This window comes from Sus scrofa, chromosome 2, assembly GCF_000003025.6.
Source record: "Sus scrofa isolate TJ Tabasco breed Duroc chromosome 2, Sscrofa11.1, whole genome shotgun sequence".
Taxonomy (NCBI): Eukaryota; Metazoa; Chordata; class Mammalia; order Artiodactyla; family Suidae; genus Sus; species Sus scrofa.
Window position 1 is genome coordinate 130,206,458 of NC_010444.4, and position 12,912 is coordinate 130,219,369.

Here is a 12,912-nt window from a genome sequence, read left to right on the forward strand (position 1 = left end):
AAAGGTGTAAGGGATTATTTTAGATAAACCATTAGACAATAGAAAGTGTCGTTTTGCCTAACAGATTGGGGTATGTTTTCATGACTGTGATGCAGTGCTTCAGGGACAGGGATGGGATTTTGGGGAAGGGAGGGAGATTCTCAAGGGGGAGATGAGCAATTATAGATAAGGAGCTAAAACTAATAGGTAAGCAAGACATTGATTCTTTTGCTAGAGATTTCCATTTATGACTATACAGGTATTAGGGGTAACTTGACAATGATTTTACAACTGCATTTTATAATAAGTCATCGCACACTAATATAGACTGAACTTCTTAAAGGTCTTGGAGACCTTAATTTATTCAGCTTAAAAGCTTAGTTAAAGGGAGAAAATAATGGAAAGTAAGCTGTAGGATTGATTTTCCTGAATTTTAAATTTAGCTTAAACATATTTCTAATCCTCTGTGCCAGGGATATTTTCCTGAAAATGGATTTGAATTGTATAATCAGATCACTTTTATTAATGCAGGGATTTATATGGCCATAAACATACTTACTGTATTTTACTGTGTTGATTTTTAGCCTAGGTAATCCTGTAAATGATTAAATAATGATATTCTGTCTGATTGTGAAGCTACTTAACTTAAATCCAGTATGATCATAAAACGAGTAAATCTTTGGTGCCAATAGTGGAGATTCCACACATGGTTACATTTAAGAAGGCAGAAGAAACTGCACCATGTGACCAGAACCTGAATAAGATTAAATCCCTATTACACTGATGACAGAAATCAAAAAGGTATAGACTGTGTGAAGAGCAATAAAAATTCACAGCCATCATCTTAGGTCTCTATGCCTGAAGACAAATATTCTTACTCCTTCAACTGATTCGCTTATGAAACTAGATGGGGAACGTTACATTGCCAATTGTATTAAATTCCCTTCTCCATTTTAAATTTAGGTTCAGATGACCTCATATTACGTATGGATTTAAATGGAGAACTTTTAAATGAGCAATAGAAAAGGAAAACAGTGTGTGAAAACTGAAGGGTGTCATATCAGTACAGGTTCCAGGGAAAAGGGAGCCCTCCTACCCTGTTGGTGGGAATGTAAACTGGTACAGTCACTATGGAGAACAAAAACTAAAAATAGAGCTACGGTATAATCCAGCATTCCCACTCCTGAGCATATATCTGGAAAAGATAAAAACTCTAACTCAAAAAGATACATGCACCCCAGTGTTCATTACTGCACTATTTATAAAGGCCAAGACATGGAAGCAACCTAAATGTCCATCAATAGGTGAATGGATAAAAAGATGTGGCATATATACATATACACACACACACACACACACACAATGGAACATTAGCCATAAAAAAGATGAAATAATGCCATTGCAGCAACATGGATGAATCTGGAGATTGTCATACTAAGTGAAGGTAGATCAAAGATAAATATAATATGATATCACTTATATGTGAAGTCTAAAAAAATGATACAAATGAATTTCTTTACAAAACAAATAGAGTCACAGGCATAGAAAACAAACTTATGGTTACCAAAAGGGAAAGGGAAGAGGGATAAATTAGGAATTTGGGATTAACAGATACACACTACTATATAGAAAATAAATAACAAGGCCCTATTTACGGCACCAGGAACTATATTCAATATCTTACAATAACCTATAATGGAAAAGAATCTGAAAAAGCATATATATGTGTGTATATATATGTATGCATGTATGTATATGTGGGTATATATCTGAATGACTTTGCTGTACACCTGAAACATTATAAATCAACTATACTTCAATTAAAAAATATAGCTGCTGTGGGAAATTCAAAAAGGGAACCAGCATACTCAGTGTCTCTCACATGCAGATCATACTCTTTCATTTAGTCCTCATGACAGGCCTAAGAGGAAAGCATTATTATCTCTAGATGTAGAAACTGGATCAGAGATATTTAAGAATCTACTTTGTTGCTACATTTTTTGACAGCACTCTTTCGGGTCCAAAGGCAGAAAGAAGCGCAATTCAGATTGGCTTAGGAAAAACAAGGAATTTATTGGCTCATTAAACTGAAAAGTATAGACATGATCCTTCTCATTCAACATCATCTGCTGCAGGCATGGTTGGATCCAGGAGCCAAGTGGATATATGTCTCAGTTCTGCTTTGCTCTTTTGTACTCACTATAAGGCAGGCTCTCAGGAACTCCAACTTCAATCTTTCCAGCTTCAATCCCATGGAAAAAGAAATCTTTCTAGGTTGGAATAAAAGTCACGATATTGAATCTCATTGCTCTGGTTTGGTCTAAGTCACAACATGCTATAAGCAATTTGAAAGAAAAGTAAATGTACAGGGTGAGCTATTTCAGAAAATGTGAACTCTTACTCTTAATCCTTATGTATGTATCTTGCAGATAAAGACTTCAGAATAACTGCACTGTTTCTGAGATTTTTTTCATATGGATCATGGATATAACTTGATAACTATAGCCAGTAAAGTGGGAGTTGAGAATGCTGTTCAAGATTTCAAAAGACTTCAGAGAGGTAACAATTAAATATAGTGTTTGATCTTGGGCTGAACAGAAACAGTTAATTTCTTATTTGTTTCAATGAGGGAATTTGATAATGGACTAGATGTTAGATGATATTATGGAATTAGGGTCGATTTTATTAGGTGTGATAAAGGTACTATAGTTTTTTTGGAGTATATTCCAATTTTTTGGAGATCTGTGCTGAAGCATTTAGAAAAGAAATATCTCAATATTTTCATTTACTTTATTATGATGTAATAATATAGAGAAATATGAAGCAAGTTGGCACAATTTAAACAATCGTTAAATCTAGGTGGCAAGTACCATGTTTTTAATTTTGATATATTTTAAAGCTTCTAAAATGAAAATATTTTTTAAAACCTATTTTTAATTTTTTTTTGCCTTTGCTGTGATATATAAAAAATATTTTCTTAAGCCTTTAAAAATAGTTACTGGGATTATCTTATAGAATTTTAATGGGTTATGTCTTTTAATATAATTTTTTATCTGTTTGAAATTTGTTTTGGTATAATGTACAAGAAAACAATGACTTTTATTATTTTTAGGTATTTGTGTGGTTGGTAGTGAATATTTCCTGTTTGCTTCTCTCAATTGATTTGCCTTTTTTTTTTTTTTTTTCCTTCTATAAAGAGTCCTTTATTTTCATTTAGGGAGATCTATTTTCCTTTCATTTTCTGGTCATGTATTTTGGGTGACACAGAAACAGAACATTATAAACCTGATATTTTAAAATTTACTCTTGGTTGAAAAATAAGTGGATCAGAAACTGTAGTACTTGTTGGTCATTTGGTAGGAAATGGGAGTCATTTGAGAGGTGAGCAGATAAGCCTAATGCTAGTCATTTCGTCCTATTACTAGATAGGAAAAAAAGTTTAGAGAGTATTCACATATCTGTTACTATAAAATGAGAGTTAAAGTTATGTTTATTATATGTCTTCTATCAAAAAGTGGAGTTTCTATGTCCGTTTCCTAAGAATGTTTCAGTCAGCTCAGACAAGAACATAAAAAGCACAGTAGGTGTTTCAGGCAGAGGCTTTAATACAAGAAATCAGGTGCTTACAGAACCTTTACAGAGGCTGCAGGAGGTAAGGCAGAAGACTACCACTAGCTTTCAGGTGCACAAGCACAGAACGTTAGAGAGCCTCTGTTGGCAGAGTTAGAAACATGTGTGAAACTCCTGTCCATCTCCCTGTACTTTTAAGCTTCGAGATGGGTGAAATGACAGAGGAGAGAGAAGCCACTCCAGAAACACATTTGGAAGGTTCATGCTATGCCTTCTATTGTTGCCAGAAAGTGAAGAAAAAATGACTTCAGCCTCCCTGCTGCTTTTCAAGTATCATGCAAGATAGAGCCTAAAAATGCATCCAGAAATTTGCTGGCCAGGGTATCAGAGAACAAAGAGAGATAGAAAATGTCTCCAGCCTCTACAATATAAGAGAGATAGAAAAGGTTTTCAAGTGGGCTGCCTATCAGTAGACAAACCCAACAGAAGGAGTGAGAAGCTTTCCTATAATATTCAAATTCTTATTTTAAAAAAATCAAAGGTTTATTGACTTCAAATTTTAAAAGTAGACTGTGTAGATAAATATATGTTTGTTAGAATATTTGATGAAGAAAACAGTTTGAAGTTATAAACTATGTTTGCCATACAGAATTGGTTTCACCCACCAACTGGTAAGAGTTAACTCCCAGTGATACCGTCTCATATAGCAAGAGCTTTTCCACAGGTGGGTCAACCAGCTCTAGGGATGACTGAATGGGGCTGGGTAACCAGAGAAGCTTGCCAAGGGCTCCAATTCTCTTGTTTATCCCAGTGTGCTGTGTAAACATAACTGTCACCTTAGTGAATTATGAAACAGGCTGCAAGACACTGCATTTTAGGAAAGCAATCTTCTGTTTTAATGTGAATGGTATTCCCGAATGTGAGGGCTCCTAAGTGAGTTAATGCACAAGCAGTGTAAAGAAAGACTCTTTCAGGCCACTTGGTCTTCACTTGTGTGAAGACATCATGGCCATATAAGGCTCTAAATCTTAGGGCGCAATATTAATATTCCAGAGAGTAATGTTAGGTCAATAACAAAGCAGGCTGATAAGAATTCCCTGGCTTTTCAGAAAAGTTAAAGCCTTGATTAATTAATTCTTTATCTGCATCTCTTTCTCCCTTTCTTTACTTTTATAGCAAGAGTGAGATAATTATTATAATCTGAATGATAAGACTGAATCTACTGAGAGACGTAGTTGTGTAACTCTCTGGTTTGGGCAAATTTATTAAACGAATTAAGGAAATTCATGTTCAGAAGCTTCTGATCGTAAAATAATTTCATAGTTAGAGAAGATAATTTCCAAGTGGAAAATAAAAATCCTCTGCTGAGTTGTAAAATTTTTGCTTAAAATATATTCATTATTTTTGGGAAATTACTGTGTCTAAGTGCTCCACTTGGTGCTTGAGATCTTCAGTAAACAAAATTGACAAAGATGCCCGCCCTTGAGAAGCTTATATTTGAATGTAAGTTATACTTATATGTAAAATATAAGTAAATTATATAGGCTATTAGAAGGTGAAAGTACTGTAAAAGAAAAAAAAGCAGAGCATTTTAAATGGGATTAGGTGTGCTTGGGAGCAGGGGTGAGTTATAATCTCTGATAGGAAGGCTTGCTGAGAAGGCACAGTTTGAGTTAGTCATGGGGAGATGAGGGAGCAAGCTACACATTCCAGGCAGAGGGAAGGACAAGGGCTCTAACAGGGAAACATGGCTGGGGTTTGAGGAAAAGAAGGAGACCAATGTGTCCAGAGTAGGGTGAGGACAGTAGGAAGAGGACAGCAGAATATGTATAAAGAACTCCCAAAACTTATAAACGACTCCACTTAAAAATGGGTAAAAGGTGTTCCCTTTGTGGCTCAGCGGTTAATGAGCCTGACCAGGATCCATGATGTTGCGGGTTTGATTCCTGGCCTCGCTCAGTGGGTTAAGGATCCAGCGTTGCCATGAGGTGCGGTGTAGGTCACAGATGTGGCTTGGATCTTGCACTGCTGTGGCTGTGGCATAGGCTGGCAGCTACAACTCCAACTTGACCCCTAGTCTGGGAACCACCATATGCTGTAGATGTGGCCCTAAAATGCAAAAAAAAAAAAAAAGAAAAAAGAAAAAAAAAGGACTTGAATAGACATTTCTCCAAAGAAGATCTATGAACGACCAACAACATGACAAGATGCTCTATATAACCACTTGTTAGGGAAATGCAAGTCAAAACCACACTAAGATATCACCTCTCACCTATTAGGATGCCTACTACTTTAAAAAGAGAGAACTGGAGTTCCCGTTGTGGCGCAGTGGTTAACGAATCCGACTAGGAACCATGAGGTTGCGGGTTCGGTCCCTGCCCTTGCTCAGCGGGTTAATGATCCGGTGTTGCCGTGAGCTGTGGTGTAGGTTGCAGACGCGGCTCGGATCCCGCGTTGCTGTGGCTCTGGCGTAGGCCGGTGGCTGCAGCTCCGATTCAACCCCTAGCCTGGGAACCTCCATATGCCGCGTGAGCAGCCCAAGAAATAGCAACAACAACAACAACAACAACAAAAAGACAAAAGACAAAAAAATTAAAAAAAAAAAAAAATAAATAAATAAATAAAAAAGAGAGAACTAACAAGCATTGGCAGGATGTGAAGAAACCGGAATCCTGTGCACTGTTGGTGGGAACATAAAGTGGTGCAGCCACATGGAAAACAGTATGGTCGTTTTTAGAAAAGTTAAAAATAGGACCACCAAATGACCCAACATTTCTGCTTTGGGTTATTTATCCTTCCGACTTGAAAGCAAGGTCTCTAAGAGCTATTTGTAAATCCATGTTCATTATTTACAAGAGCAAAAGGTGAGAGTAACCTAGTGTCCATCCGTAGATGAATGGTTAACAAAATGTGGTCTATACATACCATGCAATATGCTTCAGCCTTAAGAGGAAGGGCATTCAGGCACACCCTATAATGCAGATAAACCTTGAAGACATTTGTGCTACGTGAAATAAGCCAGTCACGAAAAGACAAATACTGCATGATTCCAATTGTGTGAGGTGTCTAGAGTAGTCCTGTTCATACAGGTAGAAAGCAGAATGGTAGTTGCCAGGGCCTGCGGGCAGAGGGGAATGGGAGTTAGTGTCTAATGGATTTAGACTTTTAGTTTTGCAAGACGAAGGCATTTTGGCCATGAATGGTGGCGCAAAGAGCCGGGAACTCTCAGAAATAGTGTTAGAGTGACAGTGGGCCATTTTCCCACTCACACTGGCTTTCCACTGGGTCATTCCCAACAAGATACAGAAAACGTAGTAATTCTTTCCACCTCAGAAAAACCTGCTTTGATCCTGCATTCCTAAACAATTACTGTCTCATTTTTCTGCTGAAGTTTAGAGCACAATTTGAAAGAGTTGTCGATACTCTGTGTCAAATACCTCTCTCTCTCTTTCCATATTTGTCTTCAGTTACCTCCAAATAGCCTTTCAATCCACTATTCCACTGTAGGAAGAAAATCTAGACACAGCCTCTGTAAAATTAACCAACCCAGAAGCCCTGCACAATACAATTGATCCCATGCAAGAGGGTATTATGGCCTAACCATTTCACTACATCGAATCTACTTTCTCTTCCTCCAACTAGTTGAAATGGAATGATCTGATCAATTTGCTTGTTTACTACTTCTATTTTCAGAATAGAACTGGGAATAACTTACTAGTGTTTACTTATAATTTCCTAACGTGTGCTTGGGAAAAAAAGAGTGTTTATGTAATTATTAACTATTAAACTACTATGCACCTTTTCTTTCACAAATGCTTGACTGAATTACTACAGCAATTGTGAACAAACGATTATTCATTTTAACATGAAAATATATAAACATTTTCATAAATTTCCTTTTTTTGTTAAGCAGGAGAAAATTACTTCATTAGCCAGAAGAGGAGTTTATGTAAATCTTTTTTTGTTTTTTTTAGGGCCACACCCGCAGCATATGGAGGTTCCCAGGCTAGGGATCCAGTCGGAGATGTAGTCACTGGCCTACACCACAGCCACAGCAACTTAGGATCTGAACCATGTCTGCGACCTACACCACAGCTCATGGCAATGCCTTAACCCACTGAGCGAGACCAGGGGTTGAACCCACATCCTCATGGATGCTAGTCAGGTTCATTGACCACTGAGCCACGATGGGAACGCCTCTTTTTTTTTTTTATTTTTGAGTTTATGTAAATCTTAACACAGTGTACTGATTTAAACTTTCAGCAGTGCCAAGCAAATCTGCCTGATGATTCAGATATGCCTACCCTGGATCCATACAACTTGGTGCCTCCATTCACCGGAGGTCAAATTCCACACATAGTACAAGAAGAGAGGCTCTTCTAGTGATGGTGGTTCAGCTTCACCTGAAGTGATTACTCAGAAAAGTCCGTTGTTTTTTTTTGTTTGTTTGTTTTTGTTTTTTTTTAGCTTTTATTCATTTGTCTGGCTTCCATGACGGCATTTCTTTACTGGGCTTCATCAAGCTGTGTGCTCATTCTGTTAACGCTATTTCTCCCTAAGCTGGATATCTTCCTCTATATCCCTGTCATCTCAGCTGCATTCCCTTGCTGTATTTGAGAACTGCTCCCCTGATGAACAGGATGACTGCAAACAGTTGTGCAGCTTGTGTAGTGTCCAAGCAGAGAGGGCAGGTCAGGCTAAAATCTAGGTATGCTTTGCCCCTTAAGCCCTGACTGTGGTCTGTAAGCAGTGGACCAATGGAAGACTAATTTTGTCAACCAGAGGCTTGCATTTTCTTCATTTGCACAAAGCCCTGTAGAAGCTAATAGCAATCCTGCTTATGGGACTTGATAGAAGGAATTACCTTTCTTTTAGGACAGAAGCACGAGGGAGAAATACCTATTTTCTTCAACTCCTTTGCCACGGGGCCTTGGCTCAGCTAATGGGATGGCTTTGCTTTGGACTCTGATTTGGGAACTGGGACAAAGGAGAATTCTTTCTGGCAGCTCAGGGAGGCAGCAACACTTGTTGCAGTGGTGGCCTCAGTCACTGTCTAGGGCTGGAAGCAGTGTCTAGGTCAGACCTCCACCATCCCAGATCCTGTGGCGGGGTAGGGCTTCCCCAGGCAAGTTCAAGGAGTGATTTCAGCCGTAGGTGCAGAACCTCACTGTGTACCTTCCCCAAGCTAGTCCTCCATCCTTCCTGGCATCTCACCAAGTACCCAGTACCTCCTCAAAAAATTCCTTTTCTGCTTAAACTACTCAGTTTCTTTTGCTCTGTAACCAGTTTATTGGAGAGTCTGAACTCAGTGGAATACTAACACAAAGCCCCTTTATTTTATTTCTCCAACAGTGTCTTCAGGTGTGCTTTGATGGAGACCTGTTTTCTGTCCCGTCACAACATCTTGGGTAGCTCCTGTAGCATTCCACATACTTTCAGCTTCTTAAATATCAAGGATAGTGTAATCCACTGTACAGCTTGAATCTCACACCCAGTTTTACACTCTTCCCCTCCCCCCAAGCCCGGGCTTGACCAGTGGTGCACATGGTCCCACCCCGGGGATTTAGTGTGCTATGCTTCTGTCCCTCTTGTCTACTTCCTTCTCTTCATCTTTTCCATCTTTCCCATCTCTTCTAGAGTGCTGGGTCCTGGAGCAGGAATAGGGAGACTGACATCTCTTGCTGAGCTGCTGTGGTCCATACTGGATGGAGAAGACATCTGGATGCTGCTCATGTGCGGTCCATAGGTGGGCATTATGCTTAAGCCCAGGTATTCCAGTGGTGTCCGTTTGGCCCTAAGAAAACCCAGGCATTTTTGCCTCATCAAGCAGTAGGAATAGAAGCTGTGCACTCTTGTTTCCTTACAATTCCTTTCTTCCTGTTCTTATATTCAGAGATATCTGCTTGCCCTCCATAAGTAGAAGTCTGCATAGGGGTAGTGATACCAGTTTCTACCTCTGGTCAGCACTAGTCATCTCATGATTGTCTTCCTTGCCTTCCCCTACGTCTTAATTTAACTTGCCATAGGGAGGGAAGAAATATTCCTCTTCCCTCTAAAATGGGGAGTAGTGACAGCTTCTGTATAGCAGGAAGACTGCCAATTCTTCTGGAATTCTTTCATTTTTTTTCCTATGGGGTAAAGGGATAGAGATTGTGTTTGTGGGGTGGGGAGGTATGTAGAAGTACTTGATGGCACAGTCAGAGGTGGTTTTGTTTACTTCTTAGAATGTTCTGTGAAGGTTGTGTCTGCATACATTCTATAAAACGTAGATCAATTAGCATCTGTTCTCTTTGGCTCTGAGACTATAGCCATGATCCCCAAACAACAGGAAAACCTCATTCACCATCCTGCAACACTTGCAGTAAGGGTCCTTGCCGATGCACAGTGCTCGGTCATGTAGCTTATTAATGGCTTAGTGCCTGTTTGCTCTTCCCATTGGCACTCTGGTTACTTTCAGGACATTTTCCCTCCCTACTTTTCTGTGCCCTAAGACGATGATGTATCAGGCACCTGCTCCCCTACGAAAGTTTGAAGGGTGAAATACATCATGTTGTCTCAGGTCTGCTAAGAGGGAATGCGAAATCCAAGTTCAGCCTATGGAGGCTCTCTCCTGTGACTTTGATCTTGAGAGCATGGTATGACAACTAAGGAAAGACATGGTTCAAGTTCATTCATCTCAATAGAGACAGCACAACCAGGCTGGTTTTGCTCTGAACCTTTGAAACCCTCTAGAGGAGTTCCTTCTTATAGTTAACTTTAGTCCCACAGTTTCTCATCTCCTTTGGAGTCCCTCACTAGCCTCCTTCAGTTTTGTTTTTATTAATTTAGTCAGAGTTGACATTTCTTACTTGGAAACCAGGACCTTGACTGACATAGTAGAGACTGAATTTGTAGACAAAAGGAGGTCACATCACAGGAAATTTTTTTCTTCCCTGAAACTTATTTCGTTGGCATGGTCACTTTTGGTTACCTCTGTAACTTTCTTCTCACATAGTTATGAGAGTCCTTGTTGTGCAAAATGCTTAGGTTTATTTATTCCAAATTGGAGTACATTTATTTATTGTGTCAAATGTTACAATTTTAAAAAGCAAGGTCAGGAGAATAACAATCTCTTCACGTCTATCATTTTTTGGCCTTGGTATATGAAAGAGGAAGCCTGTTTCCCATTGAAACACTTCCAAGCATGATACCATCTCATAAGTAGATTTTTACAAGAATACCCTAGATAGGCATGTTGTCGGTTCAAGAGCTTCTCCAAGCATAGTGTTACACCAGGAAATCTACCAGTAGTGTTTTTACAAATTGCCAGTCCAGATATGTTTGAAAGTAAGAAGAGTAACTTAGCAACTTCAATAAAATGAAATATAACTTAGCTACTCAAGGAGCAGTTTGAGAGACACATGCATCCACTTAGGAGTTTTTTTAAATGTAGGCCCCACCCCAGATACAGAATCAGAATCACATATTAACAAAACCCCTACCTGTTTAACATGGTACCTGGATGTTTGAGGAGCACCAGAATAGAAAATATCAGAGGATGTAACATCCAGTAAGTATTGTTTGGTGAAACTTGATCCAGTCATATACCTATGAAGATATGAATTTGGTCATGATGAGAAATGTGCTTCTTACTGCGGGTCATGATGAAGAAAAATTGGGGGAGAATGACAAGCCAGATGGCCTGGTAAGAGGCTCTTTGTCATATTTCCACCCCCCAACAGCAATCTGGCAGCAGTCCATGGACAAAAGTAACTTTTCGGGAGCTATGGAATCCAGCATCATATGCCAAAGGATCTGGGAGAGGTCTCACTCACCTGTGCATCAGGTAATAGGCATACAGACCTTGCTCCAGGCTGTGGATCCTAAAGTAGCCCGTGATCTAATTCAGCCCCTCTCAGTCCAGGTCCAAGATTCCCTGGAGAATATTGACTTAATCACCCACAGATGTGCAAGCCTTTGGGGAAATCCAGTACACCATTGGAGGAAAAAAAATACCCAAGATTGGACTCACTGGAAAAGACACGAGAAACTGTTTGACTTCATCCATGTCGCCCCTCCCTCAGTGTGGCACAGCTCACTGCCAGGGGAGCCTGTGATTCCTCCCTTGAGGGAAAGTGAGAGCATGAGAGCCAGTGCCTGGTCCCCCAGCTGAGCAGGAGGCCATCAAAGAGACCCACTTCTTCTTTGGCCTCATCCAGAGTATTGAGTGGCAAGCTGGATGGGGGACAGTGAGCAGACAGGAAAGTGTCAGTCAGGGCTCAAAAACACATCAAAGGGATGCAGAAGCTACCAGAACTCCATTGAGACTCCTCCTGGCAGCCACTGGGAGGTACATTCTGTGAACACTAGTCTACTGTCACAAAGCATGCTTTTAAATCATAGATTTAAAGACATGACCACAGAGAGGAAGTCATGGCAATAAGAAGCCAAACTTGTTTGCTAAGATAAGAGCTAGACCTGCTTGGCAGGCTTCGTTTTCTTTATTGGAAATAGTTTCAGACAGGTAAATTGAAGGAATTAGGGTACATCTGGATTTATAAGGTAATTGAAGAAAATATCCCATGAAATCCTTGTGGATCAGATGAAGAATGTGGGCTGATGTAATATAATAGAGTTGTATTTATGAGTGGTTGAATGACTGTACTACAGCATATGAATAAATATAAATAGAGAATAAAGTCCCTGTTAGAATATGCCTTTAACTTTTACCTGCTCTCACATGTTAATAAGTATTTGCTCAAGAGCACTGTGGCTTGATTTTGAGCTAGCCAGCTAATATACTAGGGCGAGAATTAGCTCCTTTAGGATCCCAACAAGTTCTAAAATAGACTGCATGTAGAAAAAATGGAATTTCATGGGACTAAATGAATAGTTATGTAAAATTACCATGAAAGTCCCAACTAATTATGTAAGTAATATTTTTAAAAGTCATACTTGGAGTTCCCATTGTGGCTCAGCAGGTTAAGAACCTGACCACTCTCCATGAGGATGTAAGTTCAATTCTTGGCCCCACTCAGTGGGTTAAAGATCTGCTGTTGCTGCAAGCTGTGGTGTGGGTCTCAGATGCCGTGCAGATCCTGTGTTGCTGTGGCTGTGGCATAGGCCTCAGCGGCAGCTCAGTTTCGACCCCTGGCCTGGGAAATTTCATATGCTACAGGTTTAGCTGTAATAATAAAATAAAAAGGAAAACAACAAAAACCACGTCTATCTAACTCAAGGAAAATAAAAACATAACCAGAACATGAAAGAATCTATTCAAAGAGTCGCTCCTAAAATCAAAGGAAAATAACTTCTTTTTCTGCCCGTAAAGGATTAGCTAGATTGGACTTAGGATCCCGCCCTAAACAACTGAAATTGCAACAG

At 39.6% G+C, this 12,912-nt stretch overlaps 1 long non-coding RNA gene across 1 annotated transcript; it reads left to right on the top strand.

Annotated features, from left to right (window-relative positions):
- On the top strand, positions 2,418–12,532 carry LOC110259466. Its single transcript, XR_002341883.1, has 3 exons — positions 2,418–2,538; positions 9,187–9,295; positions 11,271–12,532. It is a non-coding gene; the product is annotated as an uncharacterized LOC110259466 (long non-coding RNA).